The 20,176-nt window shown below is 45.8% G+C and overlaps 1 protein-coding gene across 5 annotated transcripts in view; it reads left to right on the top strand.

The window, feature by feature from the left end:
• Nucleotides 1–20,176, top strand: part of APOL6 (apolipoprotein L6) — a 53,622-nt gene that overhangs the window by 19,072 nt on the left and 14,374 nt on the right. For 4 of the 5 annotated variants that reach the window (XM_034987622.1, XM_034987618.1, XM_034987620.1 and 1 more), the window contains one exon: nt 857–1,355. The exons of the other annotated variant lie outside the window; for it this stretch is intronic. The gene's annotated coding sequence lies outside the window, so the exon portion shown is untranslated. Of the gene's footprint in view, nt 1–856; nt 1,356–20,176 lie in introns of those variants that run through there. 5 annotated transcript variants of the gene reach the window in all.

The following is a 20,176-nucleotide window of genomic DNA, read 5'->3' as shown; positions in this document are numbered from 1 at the left end:
TACGAAATATTCTCTTGATTATATATACAATCTTTTAAATTAGACATATGTTAGTCATCACTTTCTGTTTTAAGTAGCCAAAAGCCACGCAAAGTGGCTTACACAAAAAAGGGAGTTTATTGACTCGTGTGCTTAGCCAGCTTAGGGGTACAGCGGGTTTCAGGTGTGTCTGGATCCAGAGGACAAAAAAGGATGTCATCAGGTATTTGCCTTTCCATTTCTCAGGCAGGCCTGCACCAGGTTCAGACAAGAACCCTCCCCCAAGCCTCCCCCCGCAACCCAGTGCACCCCATTCCCACTGGGTGCTCCCAAGGGGAAAGGGGCGGGGCAGAGGTCCAGGGGCCGCTCTGATTGGTCAGGACTGGGTCACGTGCCTTTGCCTGTGCTGGATGGGGCCTGAGCGGTGGGCGCTGTGAGGTACGGGAAGGGAGAAAGGAGCCAGAAGAGGAAAAGCAAGGGCTACACTAGATGCCTTCCGCTTTCAGGGACATTTAGATTATTTCAAAAAAAATTTTTTATGCATAGTGGTAAAATGAATATCTGTGTGCCAAAAGCTTATTGCATTATTATTACGATTTCTTTTCTTAAAATAGAGTCCCTGAATGGGGATCCCTGAATAAAGAAGGACCCTATGACGGGAAAGGAGGAGTCTCCACCTACCCCCCCCCCCCAATTACAGTAGTGAAATATATCATGGGAAACGGGAAAGATTTAAAGCGTGGAGGGGAAAGAGAGCCACTGTCCCCATTTCAGACCACAGCCTGCCAGTCCCATTTCCCACATCTTACCCTCGCGGGGGTTAAATAGTTGCCATGCCACTGTGCTTCCTGCTTTTGCTGTTCTCATTTCTTCTCAGAAGTTCTTCAGGAGCAGAATGATGACAGAAAAAACCCTCTGAAGGCCTGAGATACGCGGGAAGCCATTGGAGATTTCCTTCCAAGCCAATGTGACTGTTAGAAGCTTTGTTCAAACCCAAAGCCTGACTTATGGCCCACCACGCGTGCGTCAGGCTTCGTACACCTGCTTTGTGAGTGAGCTGCCTGAAGGAAAGCCATCCTGTCCTCGAGAAGTCCATCAATGCCCCTACCCGCCCTGCCTTCCTTTCTGGTGAACCCGTGATTCCCGCCTGCGTGCAAATCTATAATCGTTAGAGCTTTTACGAGATGTAAGAAAGGCTATCACCCTGAAAACACGGTTCATTCTTCCTGGAGCCCGTTCTCCCCTGTGAAGAGCGTGTTTCCCGGGCAGCTGTCCTTCCCGCCAAGAAAACTCTCTTTCTTACTTTTAGAGATTCTAAAAGATGTGTTCACTGTGCGTCCACAATTAAGTAAATAAACGGCTTTCTCCACGCTTAATACTGTTGGCTTCGTGTATGAGCATCCTTAAAGCCCCAAAGAAACGCTCTCGATAGTCCTCCCCGGCACAGAGCAGATCGTCCCTTGGCGTGGCCTTTTGTTTCTTCCGCCGAATGTCTGGGAGAAAACGGAAAAGAAAGAATTAGAGTGGCGCTCGGAGAGCCTCCTGCGACACTCAGTGGCCTGGTTCCATGTCTGCGTTTTGGTGCTTGAGCCCCGAGGTAAGTGTAACCGGAATGAAACCCGGGGCTCCACGCGGGCGTGGATGTGCGGTGCCCGCTCTCAGCAGAAATGACAGAAATGCCAGTCCTTACGGAGGCGACTGCGTGGGTATCAAGGGGCTGGAGAGGCCACCCTGCCTGCCTCATCCACGTCTCTCAGCCTCAGCCTCTCCCCCCTGAGGGCAGGGGCTCCCGGACGGGCCCTTGGTTGCCCCTGTCTCTGCACCCCCTCCCTGCCTCGGAGCCCCAGTGGCCTTCTCTCTCCTCCCGGGGGGGCAGTGCCTCCAAGCTTGAGCTCTCTGTGCATCCCTGTCTGCTTCCCCGGGTGTGAGCTCTTCCACCACCTGGAATCCTGCAGAACCGGCACCTTCACCTCCTTGTATCTTTCCACTATTAAGGCTTTGCACTCTGCACCAGGAGAAGCCCTTCATCCATCTGTCCTCTCTCTTCCAGTTTGAGTACGATTCTTTGTGGGGGTCCCAGGAGTTTTGAGAAGCCGATGGGATCTGAGATGTAATGTCTTTGTCAGTAAGATGAGAAAGATGAACACGCTCACATGCTCCAGTGAGAATGGACCAAACAGCTGACAGGTGCCCCTTGATATCACAATGGACACAAGTTCTAGGCTTTTCCAAAGCATTGGGCCTTCCAAAGTGGCCAGTGAAGTTGTCCTGCTCGTGCTGAGATCTGTGACCATAGCAAACAGGAGGCCAATGGTCCTGCTCATGCCCTGCCCCTCTACTAGAAGGAAATTGGGAATCTCCGTCAGTAAGCTAAACCCCAAGTTCGCTGGGGATGGGGAAGATCCATCCATCAGCACCTGACTAGTTGGGGGGGCCTCAAGGGGCATCCCTGTGTCACTCCAGCTCACCCAGGCCCACCCACAACCATGAGCTTCAGGTGGCCCTTGAATTTGTGATGAAACGCAAAATATGGTCATCTATAAATCACAGTCCCATGTGTTCTAGTCGATGCACATGTTATGTTCAAAGAAATAGCCGTCTGGGGGAATGTGTATCAGAAAGCAGTTTGAACCCTTTCTTGGTCTCTTGAGAAAATGAAAAGATGTGTGTTTGCGGGAAAGGGGGAGAAAGGGAGAGATATCCTTAATTCGTAGTTATAATTCACCTAGACAAAACTACAGTGGAAAACTAGCTTCCTTTCTCTGATAGGCGAGACCATGTAGACCAGTACTGTTCAATGTGGCAGCCACTGGCCATGTGGTTATTGAGCACTTGAAATGTGGCAAGTCCAAATTAGGATGTGCTGTAAGTATAAAATACACACTGGATTTCAAAGGCATAGTGTAAAAAATATATAAAATATTCAATTAATAAGAGTGTCTGAGGGGCTCAGTCGGTTAAGTGTCCAGCTCTTGATCTCAGCTCAGGTCTTGATCTCCGGGTCATGAGTTCAAGACCCGCACTGGGCTCCATGCTGGGTATGAGCCTACTTGAAAAAAAAAATCCAGTTAAAAATTTTAATTGATCACATGTTGAATTGATAACATTTTGGACAGATTGCATTAAATTAAATGTATTATTAAAATCAATTTCACCTGTTTTTTAAAAATGCGCCTCCAGAAATATTTTTAAAAGATTTTATCTATTCATTTGAGAGAGAAAGAGAGCGTACTATGGGGGGGGCAGAGTGAGAGGGCGAAGCAGACTCCCTGCTGAGCAGGGAGCCCAACGTGGGGCTCGATCCCAAGACCCAGAGACAATGAAGAAGTAAACCAGAGTCAGGCAGGTGGAGATGAAAGTATCAGCTTGATTAAAGTTGTTGGAAGAAGCGGCTTTAGGTTGGATGCCCAAGCTGGTTTGCTTCTACTTCACTCCTCAGTAAGATGGCCTCACCCCTTGCCATGCGCAGTACTGGGCAAACTCGGGCCAGCCCTGTAAGCTTAGGAGCACAGATACTGAGTGCTCTGGAAGGCCAGCAGACCTCAAATTCATGGCGTTTCCTTCTGGCCAACTTGTCCGCCATATAACTTGCTCATCCTTCCTTGGAATTGGTAAGCAAAAGGATGGAGAGAGGCCAGGAGATTTCCTTGGATGGAATTCCTCCACGTGGAAACAGGACTAGGGAACAAGTGATCCTTCCACTAGTTCTAACCTTCTTTTAAATAAGCATTGGATTTATCCGTCAAATTCATAGTCAGCAGGTGGCAAGCAACCATCCATTAAAACAGCCCTGCTTTCAGCTTCACCCAGCTGCTCCCTCTGTACCAACCACTTCTGTCTGAAATATCCTGGGTCCACTGTTGGGCAGTATGACGTTTGCTGCAAGAGGTTTATTTGAAATGGGTCAGATCAAAACATTAATTAATTAACTCCAAGGTCTTGCTATAACCAGAATTCCTCTCATTTCCCATCCCAAGTGATAGCAAACCATGTCAAATATATTTCTTCAAAATTGTGCAGTGAGATCAAGATTTAGCATAAAGATAGTCCAACAGTAAAAAGTCAAGAACAAGAACCCCCACATAGCTTATTAGCCCCCTTCCATTGCAAATTTCCAGGAAAAAAATTTTTAAATTTGATCTCCTTGCAAATTAAAACTTAAAAGAGTCCGAAATCACATCGTGTTGCCCTCATGAGATGACAGTTCAAAGAGATCAAAATCTTTTAAAGTCCAAAAGAATCAAAGAAGTTTAAAATCAGTTTTTCTTCTAGAGTCCAGTGCAGTTTTTAAAGTCAAAAAATCATCCTCCCCAACATCTTATTTTGGTTCTTTTCGGCTAAAGGAGTTCTTTGATTTAAGTGTTTAAACATAGGAATAATTCCAAACATACAGGAGAGTTCAAAAATAGTACAAAGAATATACCTTCACCCAGATTCACAGCTATTAGCATCTTGTCCCTGTACCAGTTATCGATACCGCCATTCAGCTGCAAACCCACTGGCAGTGCTCGGCTTCCGACGGTTTCCTTAGTCCGCGGGCTGCACGTTAAGCTTTGTCGGTAGAGGGCGCACTGCAGGCATCTCCTCCCGGCTCTGGCGTGAGCTCCTTTCCTGGTTCCTGTGGTGCTCAGCCGCCAGATGGAAGGGATCCATCCCAGTGAATTCAGCATCAGCCCAGAGGCAGCTTTCTGGGGAGTTCCAAGGGTGCCCCCCCAAGCTTCTCAGCTGAGACTTTTCCGAAGGTGGCTTCTGCCCAGCTGGATTCCCAGGGAGGTCAACAGCCTCCCCACCACCTTGTGCGTTTTTGTCGGCACCCCAGTGGGCAGGCCTGCTTCCAGCCTTGGCTAGCAGCACCTCAGCCAACTCCTCTGTCTCCATTCCTTTTAAAAATTATCATTTATAAACTCTACCATCCTTCTTTGGGTGAAGCCACAGTTTGACTATCTGAATTCTAAAACCGTGGGGATGCTCCTGTGATGAAGACATTCATCATGGTGAATGTACCTTGGAACCCATAGACAAGTCTGAGGAATTCAGGGTTGGCCCCTCCCTGGTACCCTCTCTTGGTCCTGAAGGTGGATGGAAATAATATTTTAAAAAAGAGGGACAGTGTTTGGGGCAGCTGCATGAACCCAGCCTACCCATGCGAGATACTAACAGATTTTTTTTTTAAAAACTGGGTAAATGGCGATTCTCTTTCTCTTTTTCGAAAACTGCAATAAAATAAACATAACATAAAATGTACCATTGAAACCGTTTCTACGTGTGAGTTCAGCGGCACGAAGTGCATTCACATGGTTGCACAACCATCGCCAACATCCATCTCCAGAATTTTGTTGTCATCCGAAACCGAAACTGTCCCCAGTAAGCACTAACTCAGCAGCCACCCCCCCCCCGGGGACCCCTGGTTACCCATACCCTGCATGTGCCTGCTCTGGCTACCTTATTTAAGTGCAATCACACAATATTTGTCCATTTGTGACTGGCTCATTTCACTTAGTATAATGTCCTCGAGGTCCATCCATGTCATAGCATGTGTCGGAGTTTCCCTCCTTCTTACGGCTGAGTAACACTCCATCACACGTATGCAGTATGCTTTGCTTACCCATTCATCCGCTGTGGCCACCGGGATTGTTGCCATACTGTTTCCCACACCAGCTGTACCAGTTTGCAATCCCACCAACAGCACCCATGGGTTCTAATTTCTCCACAGCCTCGCCAACACTTGCTGCTTCCTGGTGTCTCCTAGGAGCCATCCTAATGGGTGTGAGGTGGTATCTCAGCATGGTTTGGATTTGCATTTCCCTGATGATGAATTGATTGAGCATCTTTTCCTGGGCTTATTGGCCGTTTGTATGTCTTCTTCGGGAAAACGCCTATTCAAAATCATTGCGCGGTGAATTCTTAACATCATGAATTTTTGATGCTCGACATCGATTTGACGCTGCTGTGTGCAGCCCGGCTGACTAACTACCCTAATAGTAGAGAAAAAATGGTCCCCCACTCCCATCTATCAATATCTAAAAGAGCTGTGAGCCGAGTTTCTCTTTCCTGTAATTGATCTACTTCCTGAGCTGTACCGCTTAAAGGCCAAAGGCTGGCATCAACCAAGACCTATTCTTGTGAAAGAGAGAGAGAAAGAGGAAGAGAGAGAGAGAGATCAGCCCTTCATGAGGACAAGGCCACCTGCCTCTGTGAGCTGCCAAGTTCATAACCGCACATGACCTACATAACCGAAGACAAAGGCCTAAATGTAGGCGTTAGCAACACGATCTCCGTGTATCTTCTTGCCCCTTATACTCTTAGTATACTTCTCAAAGTTTTCGGCCCACAGCAGCAACCCGGAGATAGGCACAACAATGAGGCAGATGGAGATCAGAATATGACCTTCGTGGCCGATAAAGCTGTTGGAGAGTGAGGGGAGCCTTCTCTGCAAGCCACGGGGGCTTGAGGATTTCACCCCACAAGTGAGCAGCTCTCCCTCCAAGGCGCCGGCTTGCTGGGGGGCTGCCAGCCTTGGTCGGGGCCTTGCCTCTCTGACACGCGTAGCTTGCGGGAGCAGAAGCAGCACGTACTGTCCTGCAAGCAGGCAGGTCCCAGGGAGAGTTTTGAGCAACTGGCTGAGCCCTGGGTGAACCCACTGCCGCAAAAATGAACTGATAGACTCCTCCTCCTCCGGGAGAAGATGGAAGAGAGGCCGGGGTGTTCCTTTCCCGGAGTTCCCTCCTTCCTCCGCACAGGAAAAGGAAAAGGAAGGGTTTCCTCCTCCAGAGGGCGATGAAAGAACCTGATAGGCACCCATAACTTTGTTCCTAACAGAGAATGGAGTTTTCCAAATGGCTTTGGAAACATGTGTAAAAATATGTCAAGTCCTTGCCTACAAAGAAAATCACAGTAAATTAGAAAAAAAGAAAAAGAAATGATCTAGGCTGCACTCTATGACCATAGGGCAATAGAGCTGTAACTGAACAAGGAAGGATAGTGAGTTTTTGCTCATTTTGTTTTTTTTTTTTTTTTAAAGATTTTGTTTATTTATTTATTTGAGACAGAGAGAATGAGAGAGAGAGAGAGCATATGAGAGGGGGGAGGGTCAGAGGCAGAAGCAGGCTTCCTGCCGAGCAGGGAGCCCGATGCGCGACTCGATCCGGGGACTCCGGGATCATGACCTGAGCCGAAGGCTCAGGTGCCACCCAGGCGCCCCATTTTCTGTTTTTTAAAAGTTTAATTCCAGCGAGTTAGCACATACGGTGTTATGTCAGCGTCACGTGTGCAAGATAGTGACGCAGCACATCCAGCGATGATCGTCACCTGGTGCTCATCCCAAGTGCGTGCCTCCATCCCATCACCTGCTTCACCGCCCCCCACCCCCCGCTCACCTCCCCATTTTTTTTCCTGAAATGAGACGGGGTGGGGCTCACTTTCTGTTTTTAATTGGGTTTTAAAATGTTAAGTGTACAGCTTACTGCATTTTTAGCTATGTATATCCCATGTGACTACCAACTGATCAAGACATGGAATATTTCTGGCACCCCAGAAGCCTCCCTTATTCTCCCTCCCAGTCAATACTCAGTGTATCAGTTTTCTGTGGCTGCCATACTAAATTCATAACCAATGACCACAAACTCAGCAGCTTAAACAACACCCCATATTACCCAACAGTTGTGAAGGTGAGAAATCCAGGGAACTTGACTGGATTCTCTGCTTCGGGTCTCACAAGGCCAAAGCCAAGGCTCCTGGGGAGTGTCCGCTTCCAGGCTCATGCACAGTGTTGGCGGAATTCATTTCCTTCTCATGCTTTCCATGGAGGTTCAGGTCCTTCTCACACCCTGAATCTGACCAACCTCCTTGTGCCTCCAGCCAGAAAAACTCCTCTAAGAGCTATGTGATTAAATCAGTCCTATCTGGATCCTCTCTCTCTCTCTCAGGGTCAACTGATCAGTAACTTTCATTACATCTGCAAAGGCCCTCTTGCCATGTGACATAACATAGTCATAGCTTCTGGTGGGACATCTGAGGGGGGATGTCATTGTTCTGCCTTACCATATCCCCTGTTCTGGTGTCCAACCCCATTGATGACTTTTGCCTGCTCTTAAAATGCATCTAAATTAGGGGCGCCTGGGTGGCTCAGTTGGTTAAGCATCTGCCTTCAGCTCAGGTCATGATCCTGAGGTCCTGGGATCGAGCCCCGCTTTGGGCTCCCTCTCCCTCTGCTTCCCCCACCCCCTGCCTGTGCTCTCTCTCTCAAATAAAAAAATAAAATCTTAAAAAAAAATTCAACCAAATGAATCGTACAGTATATATTTTGCAATCAAAGGTTTATATGTGAGATGGCATGTAGCCAGAGTTCATTATTTTTCTCACCACAGTGATTATTATTCCATTATATGAATATATCACCATGCCTTTATCCATTCTAATGGTGATGGACACGTTTGGGGCTGTTGTAGATAAGGCTGTTATGTGCATCCTTGTTAATACGTACTTTGGTAGACCCATATACTCATCTCACTTAGATATCTACTCAGTAGTAGGATTGCTGGTTGAGGGTACATGCATAGTTATCTTTATTAATATGTCTGAACAATTTTCTGAAGTGATGGTATCAATGTTCATTCCCATCAGTAATGTATGAGAGTTCCAGGTGCTTCACACCCTTGTCATCTCTTGAGATGGTCGCTTTTTACATTGTTAACCATTTTGCCAAGCATGTAGTGATATCTGTGTGATTGTTGACTTTAATGTACATTTCTTTGACTACCAATGATGTTGAGTACATATCCATGTGTTTATTGACCACTTGGATATCCTTTTTGGTGAAGTGCCTGTCCAAGCCTTTTACCCATTTTTTAAAAGATTTTATTTATTTATTTGTCAGAAAGAGAGAGAACAAGCAGGGGCAGTGACAGGCAGAGGGAAAGCAGGCTTGCTGCAGAGCAGGGAGCCCGATGCGGGGCTCGATCCCAGGACCCTGGGATCATGACCTGAGCCGAAGGCAGATGCTTAACTGACTGAGCCACCCAGGCTTCCCCATTTTACCCATTTTTATCATGTTATTTTTCTTCTTCTTCTTCTTTTTTTTCAAGATTTTATTTATTTATTTGAGAGAGAATGAGAGACAGAGAGCACGAGAGGGAAGAGGGCAGAGGGAGAAGCAGACCCCCCGCTGAGCAGGGAGCCTGATGTGGGACTCGATCCTGGGACTCCAGGATCATGACCTGAGCCGAAGGCAGTCGCTTAACCAACTGAGCCACCCAGGCACCCTCATGTTACTTTTCTTATTGATTTGTAGGAGTTCCTTATATTTTATAAAAATCTTTTGTTAGATATATTTATCACAAATATCTTCTCTCAGGTTGTGTCTTGACTTTTACTTGCTTACTGGTGTGTGTGTATATATTTTTTAATTTAGTTCTTCAGTTGTAAAATATACATAATATGAAATTTATCATCTTAACCATTTTTAAGTGTACATTAAATACATTAAGTGAATTCATAATGTCGTGCAACCATCGCCATCATCTATCTCCAGAACTTTTCCACCTTGCAAAACTGAAACTTTGTGCTGATTGAACACCAACACTCCATTCCCCGAACTCTCCAGCCCCTGGCACCCACCATTCTACCTTCCACCTTTGTGAATTTGACTACTCTGGGTACCTCATATGAGTGGAATCCTGTGGTATTTGTCCTTTGTAATTGGCTAATTTCACTGAGCATAATGTCTTCAAGGTTCATCTACATTGTAGCATGTGCCAGAATTTCATTCCTTCTGAAGATGGAATAATACTGTCTGTATGTACCACATTTTGTTTATCCATCCATCTGCAGATAGACAAGAGGATTGCTTCCACTTTTTGGCTATTGTGAATAATGCTGCTATGAAATTGGATGTACTCTTACCAGTATATTTTAATGTTCAGAAGTTCTCAGTGTTAGTCAAGTCCAAGCTTCAACTTTTTTCTTTTATCTGTGGTTTTTATATCATATATAATATTTGCCTATACCAAGGTCATGAACATAGCCTCTTAGGATTTTTTTCCTACAAGTTTTAGTGTTTTACTTTATCAGTGAAGTCCGTAATTCTTTAGTTGTGATGTGAAGAAAGGATTGAGATTCACATTTTTTCCCATATGGATATCCAGTTGATCATCACCATTGGTTGAAAAGATCATCCTCCTACACTGCATTTCAGTGCACCTCTCCTGCAAAGGAGTGATGGTACCAGCCCAAGATTAGGCAAATAAACTGATGGACATTACACAGTTTGTTCCTGGATTTTCCATTTTGTTCCTTTGGTCTAGCCTTGTGCAATACCACAGTTTTAATTACTGTAGCTTTACAATAAATTGTGATATCTGGTTGTGCAAGTCTTCCAACTCATCCTTTTTCAAGATGACCTTTATTATTCTAGGGCCTTTGCATGTCCATGTAAATTTTAGAATTAGCTTGTCAACTTCAACCAAACACCTACTGAGATTTTTTGTTAGTATTGCATTACATCTATAGATCGATTTATTTTTTATTTTATTTTTTTTTTAAAGATTTTATTTATTTATTTGACAGAAAGAGCGATAGTGAGAGCAGGAACACAAGCAGGTGGAGTGGGAGAGGGAGAAGCAGGTTTCGCGCTGAGCAGGGAACCCGATGCGGGGCTTGATCCCAGGACCCTGGAATCATGACCTGAGCCAAAGGCAGATGCTTAATGACTGAGCCACTGAGGCGCCCCTCAATTTATTTTTTAAAAAGATTTATTTGTTTATTTGAGAGAGAGAGAGAGAGCACATGCAAGTGGGGGGAGGGCAGAGGGAGAGAATCTTCAAACAGACTCCCCACTGAGCAAGGAGCTCAACATGGGGCTCAATCTCACAACCAATGAGATCACGATCAGAGTTGAAACCATGAGATGGACACTTAACCGACAGCCACACAGGCACCCCAAATCTATAGATCAATTTAGAAATAACTGATTTCTTAATATTGACTGTTTCAATCCTGGTATCTCCCCATTTATTTAGGTCTTTCATTTACTTCAGCAAAGCTTTGTAATTTCAGTGTAGAGGTCTTGACATTTTTGCTGGCTATCTCCTTAGGTATTTGGTGCATTCTAATGTCACTGTAAATTGTTTATTTCATCCATTATTGTACGTTTCTTAGTATAAAGAAATGCAACTGATTTCTGCATACAGACCTTATATCCAGTAACTTTACTAAATTCATTACTAATTCTAATGGTTTACCTGTCAATTCTTTTGGATTTTCTACACATATATCAATATCAAGTTGTGATATGATGATGGGCTATCAAATCATATCATATCACCTGCTAAGAGTGCAAATTTTTTGTCGCAGCTGGAAACTCACTCCTGGCCTATTCATTGTTCTGATCTGGAAGTGACCCATGTATTTTTAGCTCACGTTTCATTGGCCTGAACTAGCCACATGGCCCATCCTGCTGTGGGGGCCAAATCATAGGGAGCAGATGAAGTATTTATTGAGCATTGCTATTATTAGGATGATGACTTCAGTGTACTGAGAGAAAAGAACAGTCAACCTAGGGTTTGATACTCTGTGAAGATATCATTTCAAAATGAGGACTTAGGGAAATATTCTGAAACAAAAACTGACTCTCCCCAGGGCGCCTGGATAGCTCAGTCAGTTGAGTGTTGGACTCTTGGTTTTGGCTCAGGTCATGATCTCAGGGTCGTGGGATCGAGCCCCTACATTGGGCTCCATGCTCACTGGGAGTCTGCTGGAGATTCTCTCTTGCTCTGCCCCCTACTGCCAAATAAATAAATAAATCTTTAAAAAAAAAAGGACTCTTCCCACAGCCCATGTGATTCATCACCACTGATGGGGGTTTCTCCATGGAGCAGGCAGGAAACTAGAGAGGGGCCATTGTCCATCCCTCCCACCCAGGCAGCCAGACTGAAGCATCATGGGGGAATGAAGCCTAGCAGACTCGGGAATTTCCTGTTTTCTTAATTCCTAAAGATGAGAAAGGCAAGTGAATGAGACCAGAGCAGGGCATTTGTTTGTTTGTTTGTTGAGGTATTTTGTGTTTTGTCTTCTTGTTTTGAGCAGGACAGAGTTCTCTGGTATCTCTGAGAGAGCCGTGGTGAGCACCCTATGGAGGGAGGGAAGGAGGGGAGGGAGAGAGAGAGAGGGAGAGAGGGAGGGGGAGAAGGAGAGGGAGGGGGAGAAGGAGAAGGAGGAGGAGGGGGAGGAGGAAAAGAAACCAAAACTGACCCTAGTGGACATTTGCAAAACATTTGGCCACCCAGCACGTGAACCACAAACTCACCTTCTCAGCCTCCCTAGAAGCCAGAATGGAGACAGGTGCTCTACTCTGGATTGGAATTGGAAGCTGGTTTGGAGCTGGACACAGTAACTGTTGTGTTTTGATCACCTTTTGAGAAGAGGGACCTTTTGTTTGTATGAGGCATAAGAGCAACATATAAAAGAAAAACATTTAAAGGGGTACGTGCACCCCAATGTTTATAGCAGCAATGTCCACAATAGCCAAACTGTGGAAAGAGCCAAGATGTCCATCGACAGATGAATGGATAAAGAAGATGTGGTATATATATACAATGGAATATTATGCAGCCATCAAAAGGAATGAAATCTTGCCATTTGCAACGACGTGGATGGAACTGGAGGGTATTATGTTGAGTGAAATAAGTCAAACAGAGAAAGACATGTATCATATGATCTCACTGATATGAGGAATTCTTAATCGCAGGAAACAAACTGAGTGTTGTTGGAGTGGGGGGTGGGGTGGGAGGGATGGGGGGACTGGGTGATAGACACTGGGGAGTGTATATGCTCTGGTAAGCGCTGTGAATTGTGCAAGACTGTTGAATCTCAGATCTGTACCTCTGAAACAAATAATGCAATATATATTAAGAAAAAAAAAAAAAAGAAGAAGAAGAAGGTAGCGGGAGGGGAAGAATGAAGTGGGGGAAATCGGAGGGGTAGACGAACCATGAGAGACGATGGACTCTGAAAAACAAACAGGGTTCTAGAGGGGAGGGGCGTGGGAGGATGGGTTAGCCTGGTGGTGGGTATTTAGGAGGGCACATTCTGCATGGAGCACTGGGTGTTGTGCACAAACAATGAATCATGGAACACTTCATCTAAAACTAATGTTGTAATGTAAGGGGATTAACATAAGAATAAAAAAATTAAAAAAAAAAAAAAAAAAAAAAGAAAAACATTTAACATTTTTTTCTGGCATTTGTTTAAAGCGCGCATGCATGCGCGTATGCCTGCGTGTGTTGATGCGGGGCAGCAAAAGGCTTTGACTGTAGCGGACATTTGTTATTCTTTTTGTCTCTTAGACACGTTTCCTCTATTTGGGGCCATTCTCTGCATGATTGCCCTTGGGCTGGAGAGCTTGGCTTCCACTTCAGAAATCAGATACTCGTTCCCGACCTCTCCTGATGCAGAGTCCAGCAAGCAGATGTACCCGCACCAGACTTCCCGTTGTAAGATCCATCCAGAACGTGTTCTGGGGACAACAGCAGCAGCTCCGTCGGCATCCAGAGCCACCAGTGGGCAAGGTCCCAGCAAGGCTGCCAACCCTGGTCCTGTGGAGGCCACAGCCTGAGGGGTTTCTCGCCAGCCCACGGCTCAGGGGATCCTGGGACTCTTGTCCCCGGTACCAGCTGTCTCCACACCCATTTCTTTCTCTCTAGTCCTGAGGTGGCTCAGACTCTTCTATACGTTGCTTTCTTGATTAAACCAGGTGGCGTTCGTTTAAGTTGTTGGCAGCCAGGAATGAAATGCCCTGCAAATGTATTCTTCAGAAACTCGTTTGTCATTGAACTTGGCTAGTTTTAAAATCTGACATGGTCAGATGGTTTCCTTCTAGGTACCTGGCTTGCGTGCCATGCTCAGAATGGCCTTTATGGATCCAACATTGTGAAAAATAGCCTTCTGATGTGTTTTACACTTTTCTGTCTTATGTTCAAGTGTGATTTTGCTGTTGGTTTCTGATACATTTATGTGATAGTTTTTCCTTGTATTTCTAGCTTAATGTGAGTTTTTGCTTGGATTTTATTATGTGACTTCAAATATTTGTCCTGTGGAGGCTTGTGGCAAGGGGGCGGTGAGGGGGGGAGCAGGGCAAGGGGACTGCAGGGGGAGGGGGTGGGAGGGGCTGGTGGCAACATGGGGGTGGGGGTGAAGGGGTGTCTGAATCAGAGACCTCCAGCACCAAGATCCCATGATGTCAATAGGTCACAGCTGTCTGCGAAGATTCACAGGGCATACGAAGCAGGCGGGCCCTAAATGGTGAAAAATCAGCTTGTCTGGGCTATTTTAAAAATCACTGGGTGTGTAAAAATTTGAGTTTGGTGCCAGTGGGCTTGGGAGTTAATGGGTCTCAGCCTGCGGTGGAGAAATAAGCCGGGGCCAATAAACAGAGGCCATCTCTGGCCCATTTATGTAATGGGAGCTTAGAGACCGCCTGCGCCTGAAGAATTTAGTAGAAGGAGTAAAGCTGCTCCTTCCTTTGCCACGCACCGTGGTATAGACAGAGTCTGTTTGAGGAGGAAACTGGTGGGTCCCAGAGTAGTGACAGAGAGCTGGCAGAGATGACGAAGGAAGATGTGCCACTCGAAGCTCCACATCCTGGGGACATGGGGAGGCCGGATGCCCCACGCAGCGCACGTTCCTTCTGTGGAAGCCGCGGGGCAGAGGCAGCGCCGGGGGGAACGCCCGAAATGGGCAATGATAAGACCACCAGAGCCAAAGGAATGCCAGTAATCTGTAAAATGATCTCAGGCTTTCCGGGGCTATTTCTCCTCTCAACAAATCGCCAAGGTGCCCTTCTCCCATTTTTAAGATGAGTGCACAGGTACAGAGAGGTTGATTCACTTACCCAAGGCCGCACAGCAAGTAAATGATTAAGCCTTGAACTTGAACCCAGGCAATCTACCTCAGGGCCTGTACTCCTGACTCTATGCAGTCCACAGAATCAGGGCTGGGGGCAAAGAGGTCCTGGGGAGGGAAGTCAAGGAAATGTGGTCAGGGAATTAGCCAAGGAATCTTGCTGGTCTCATCTGACAGGCACCAAGAAGAAAAAGCTATCCTGATCCAAAAGGATGCCTTCTGCACTGTTGCGGGTGTTGGAGAGACTGAATGCGGGAGGGAAGAGCAGGGGTGCGGGGGCAGAGAGAGCAACCCGTTTCCATTCCTCTGCACAGTCTCTGCACCTCCCTGCCCCCCTCCCCTCGCTTCTCCTTTCCCCCTACTTCCTCTGCCCCATCCACAAGAATAAATAACCTTCCCTCAGAGAAGAGCTCACTCTCCTAAGTGAGAGAGCAAGACGGAAAGCTCGGGCTGGAGCCAGCCTGATGACCTATTTCTCCAGGACCGATGGACCTACAACTCCCCTGTCGCTAAATAGCAGGCCCCAGGGACACACCTGCAGCCCAGAGGAGGGGAGACACTCGGTGAAGACCCCCTTACCAAGCAGAAGCCAGTGCTGGAGGCTGGCCCATCTCCCTGGGGCTTTTCCCAGGCTCTCTCCCTCCTTCTCCTGGTCCCTTCCCTCTTTCCAGTTTTCCTGTTGTCCTGCCTGAGGATGAATGATGCGTGTGTCATTGGGGCTGGGTCACAGGGTTCTGCAGAGCCTCCCCCGGGGACACGAGGCCTGAGAGCAACATCAGGCCCCTGGCACGGGTGGGCAGGGGTCTGCCTGCTGTTTGAAGGGTGGTCTTCACAGAGGCACAGGGAACGTGCTGACCTCCCACAGCCTGGAAAAGAGGCGTCTATCACTGGGCCTTTTAGGTGCACGCACCTAGTCAGTAAGGAGCTCCAGCTCCTTCCATATATTTACAGCTACTTCCATATATTACTCAAACTCATGACCCCGACCAAGATCGAGTCGCACACTCTCCTGACTGAGCCAGCCAGGCGCCCCCTGAATTTTAACTTTAAATATTTGTTCTGTTCATGCTTCCATATATTACTTCCATATATTTACTACTGAACATCCTCTTTTGTGAGCCACCTGTTCAAGTCTCTCATCGGTTTTTCTATTACGTGTCTTTTTCTTTTTTAATTTGTTGGCGTTCTTGATATTTTCTTGATATGGGCCTCTTGTTGAGCAGGGGACCATGCAGTAATGAAAACCGAGGTGGAGACTGGACATAGGGCCAGGTCAAGCAGGCCAGGAGTCACAGGGAAAAGACTGAACTTGAACTTGAGGACCATGGGTCGGGAGAAGGGCTCCTCGCCTCCGGGCTACTCCGAGTGTGTTCTAGCATGGTCAACATGCCAGCATTCCTGGGGAGTTTGGTTAGAAATGCAGAGCTCCGGGCCCTGTCCAAGACGAGGGAAACCAAGTCAGCAACCTGACCAACCTGACCAGAACGCTGGGGACTCATGCATGCACTGCAGTCTGAGAAGTGCTGTTCTATGAGGGAGCCTCAGGATCACACTCCCGCATCAGAAAGATCACCGCGATTAGAAAGGGGGAGGGGCGGACCTGTCCAAGGTCACGGTTCTGTTCCAATGTAAATACACTCGTTCTTTCGAGCTGTTCACATAACAGGGTTGTTTTTTTGTTTTGTTTTGTTTTGTTTTTCTGAGGAGAGGGCCAAAATAGTTATGCACCTCCCCCAGCCTGGTGATAAGTGGCTACTTACTTACTGAGCTCTTCGTTAGCTGTGCGGGTGGTACAGCCGACAGGGGTCAGCTGCTCCCCGGAGCTGTGGAAACCCGGCTCAGAGCCGCCTCATCTCATCTGCCTAAAATTCCGAAGTCAGAGAGAAGGCCCTTGCAGTTATGGGGACCCGGCATAGAGGCTCAGAGTGGGCTAACTGTGGAGTTGGTGAACCTGAACTCATCCGCTACTCGCACAGGAAGAGAAGCCCGAGTAAGTGCGAGAAACATAAACACACTTACCTTACAAACGTTGTTTGAAGCAATATGGGAGAAAATGCACAGAAAGTTGTGAAACACTCCACCCGTCAAGATACTAGTTTGCCTCGTGATCATCACAGGTGATGGCATCCAAAGGGATTGTGTTCTCTTTCTGATGTTTATCTAAAGCATCTTGTGTATGTAGGCTTTGTTTTGGTTTTTTGTATGTAGGTTTTGAATAAAAAGCTAAAAAGGTTGAAGGTTTATCAGTTTCTGGGTAAATCCTAAAAAGTAAATCTAAGATACTACGAATGAAAATGTTTCTTTCCGTGCTCCTAAGAACTGATAGCATGCCAAATATATACATATATATATATATATGTATGTGTATATATATATATATATATATATATATATATATGTTATGGAAAGTCTGAAGCCCATGTGCTTGGTGGCCCCAGGGTCCCTTTGTTCTCTCTGGAGTCTGGTAACTTTGCTAGACTCTGGGCTGGTATTACCATTCAGTGGCCATTTTTCCTGGGACATGCTGTGCTCCTTTATGTCCAGAAAGATTTCTTGAATTTTAAGTTTATTTTGTTTATAGATTTTATTTTTAAGTCTCCACACCCAACATGTGGCTTGAACTCAGGATCCCGACCAAGATCAGGAGTTGCACACTCTCCTGACTGAGCCAGCCAGGCACCCCCTGAATTTTAACTTTAAATATTTGTTCTGTTCATGCTTTTCAGTCTTCTTTGGGAATTTCAGTTAGAAGATGTTGGAGTTTTGCATTTATTCCATGCATTCTTGCCAGACCTTTGTTTTCATTTCACTTTGCTCACTGCCCTCATCTTTGTCTTCATTGTCAATTACTTTTTTTAAAAAGATTTTATTTATTTATTTTGAGAGAAAGAGCAGGAGTGGTGGGGAGGGGCAAAGGGAGGGGGAGAAGCAGACTCCCCACTGAGTAGGGAGCCCGATGTGGGGCTTGATCCCAAGACCCTGGGATCATGACCTGAGTGGAAGGAAGACCCTTAACCGACTGAGCCACCCAGGTGCCCCAATCGATTACTATTTTTTTTTCTTTTCCCCCTTGTGTAAATTCTGATAAACATTTATTTATTTATTTTAAAGATTTTATTTATTTGTTTGAGAGAGAGAGACTGAGAGAGAGAGCACATGAGAGGGGGGAGGGTCGGGAGGGTCAGAGGGAGAAGCAGACTCCCTGCCGAGCAGGGAGCCCGATGCGGGACTCGATCCCGGGACTCCAGGATCATGACCTGAGCCGAAGGCAGTCGCTTAACCAACTGAGCCACCCAGGCGCCCGATAAACATTTATTTTTGCGATGGCTTTATTTTTCTCATCTCTTTTTTCCTATGCTTGACCAGTTTCCTCTTCATTTCCTCCTGTTGTCTTGCTGTGTCTTCACTGAGCCTGAGAGCCCTGTTTTGCTCTTGTATTGTACAGGAAACTGCTACACTTGCTTTAAAAAAATTAATTGCAAAATAATTGTTCACAATTTTATTTCTTTTTTTAAAAAGATTTAATTAATTAATTTATTTGAGAGAGAGAAAAAGAGAGAGAGAGCAGGCACGCATGAGCGAGGGGAAAGACAGGGAGAAGGAGAGGGAGAGAGAATCCCAACAGACACCTGGCTGAGCACAGAGCCTGATGTGGGGCTCAATCCCATAATCCTGAGGTCATGACCTGAGCTGAAATCAAGAGTCAGACACTCGACTGACTAAGCCACCCAGGCGCCCCCTTATTTTTCTCCTCCCTTTTAATTGTTCACAATTTTCATGAGCTTTTGGGCAACACCTTTCTGGAGAGTATTCTTTATATGCCATTTGTTTCTGTTTTTGTTTTTACTGTTTCCAATTTGACCTTGAACACATATATTTTTTAATTGTGGTAAAATATGCGTCACATAAAATTGACCATTTTCATCCTTTTTTAGATGTACAATTCAGCAGTATTAAGTACATTCACATTGTTTGGCTGCCATCTCCAGAACTTTCTCATCTTCCCAAACAGAAACTGTGCTCATTACGCACTGACTCCCCGGAAGTTCGTCCACCCCTCTGCTCCTGGTGACCACTCTTCTACCTCCCATCTTTATGAACTTGACTCCTTTAGCAACCGCATGGAAACGAATCGTATAATATTTGCTTTTGTGTCTGGCTTATTTCACTGAACCTAATGTCCTCAAGATTCATCCATGTTGTAGCACGTGTTAGAACTTCACTCCTTCTGAAGGCTGAATAGTATTTCATTGTATATATTTTGTATATCTATTCCATATCCCACATGTTTTGTTTATCCATTCATCCATTGATGGACATTTGGGTTGTTTCTATCCTTTTGGCTATTGTGACTGATGCTGCTATGAACATGGGAAGACAAATATCTGCTGGGGTCCCTGCTTTCAGTTCTTTTGCATATATACCCAGAAGTGGAATTGCCAGTAATTCCATAGGGTAATTTTATTTTTAAATTTTTGGGGGATCTGACATGCTGTTGGCTGTGCCATTTTACATTCTCACTAGCAAAGCACAAGTGTTGTGATTTCTCCACAGTCTTGCCAACACTTGTTATTTTCTGTTTTTGTTTAATAATCTCTCTCTCTCTCTTTTTTTTTAAGATTTTATTTATTCATTTGACAGAGATAGATACAGCGAGAGAGGGAACACAAGCAGGGGGAGTGGGAGAGGGAGAAGCAGGCATCCCGCGGAGCAGGGAGCCCAATGCGGGGCTCGATCCCAGGACTCTGGGATCATGACCTGAGCCGAAGGCAGACGCTTAACGTCTGAGCCACCCAGGCGCCCTAATGATCTCTTTCTTAACAGGTATGAGATGGTATCTCATTGTGATTTTGATTTGCGTTTCCCTGATGATGAGTGATGTTGAGCATCTTTTCATGGGCTTATTGGCCGCTTGTATGTCTTCTTTGGAGAGACGTCTACTCAAGTCCTTTGCCCGTTCTTCAATTGGGTTGTTTTTTGTTGTTGAGTTAATATTTTTTTATGTAGACCTTGTTTTGGTTGCTTGTTTTCATGGAACAGCTATTTATGGGAGACTCAAACAAGGAAGAAGCCAGGACTGTGTTCTATGCCAGCAGAACTTCTTTCTGATGTGGGTGTTCTACATGAATTTCTGTTTCTGTTTCCCTCAGGCAGTGGAATCAGGCAGTTTTCAAACTGTTCACAATGCAGATTATCTTCTCTGTTTCAAGGACAAATTGCTTCCTACAGATGTGGCTCATCTCACTGTGTTTCTTCATTTAGTCCCTTGATTCTTGGAACCAATCCAGATGTAATGCTAACC

This window comes from Mirounga leonina, unplaced genomic scaffold, assembly GCF_011800145.1.
Source record: "Mirounga leonina isolate KUSES-001 unplaced genomic scaffold, KU_Mleo_1.0 Mir_418, whole genome shotgun sequence".
NCBI lineage: Eukaryota > Metazoa > Chordata > Mammalia > Carnivora > Phocidae > Mirounga > Mirounga leonina.
Note: the sequence above shows the minus strand (reverse complement) of the source record. Positions and strands in the feature narration are given on the sequence as shown.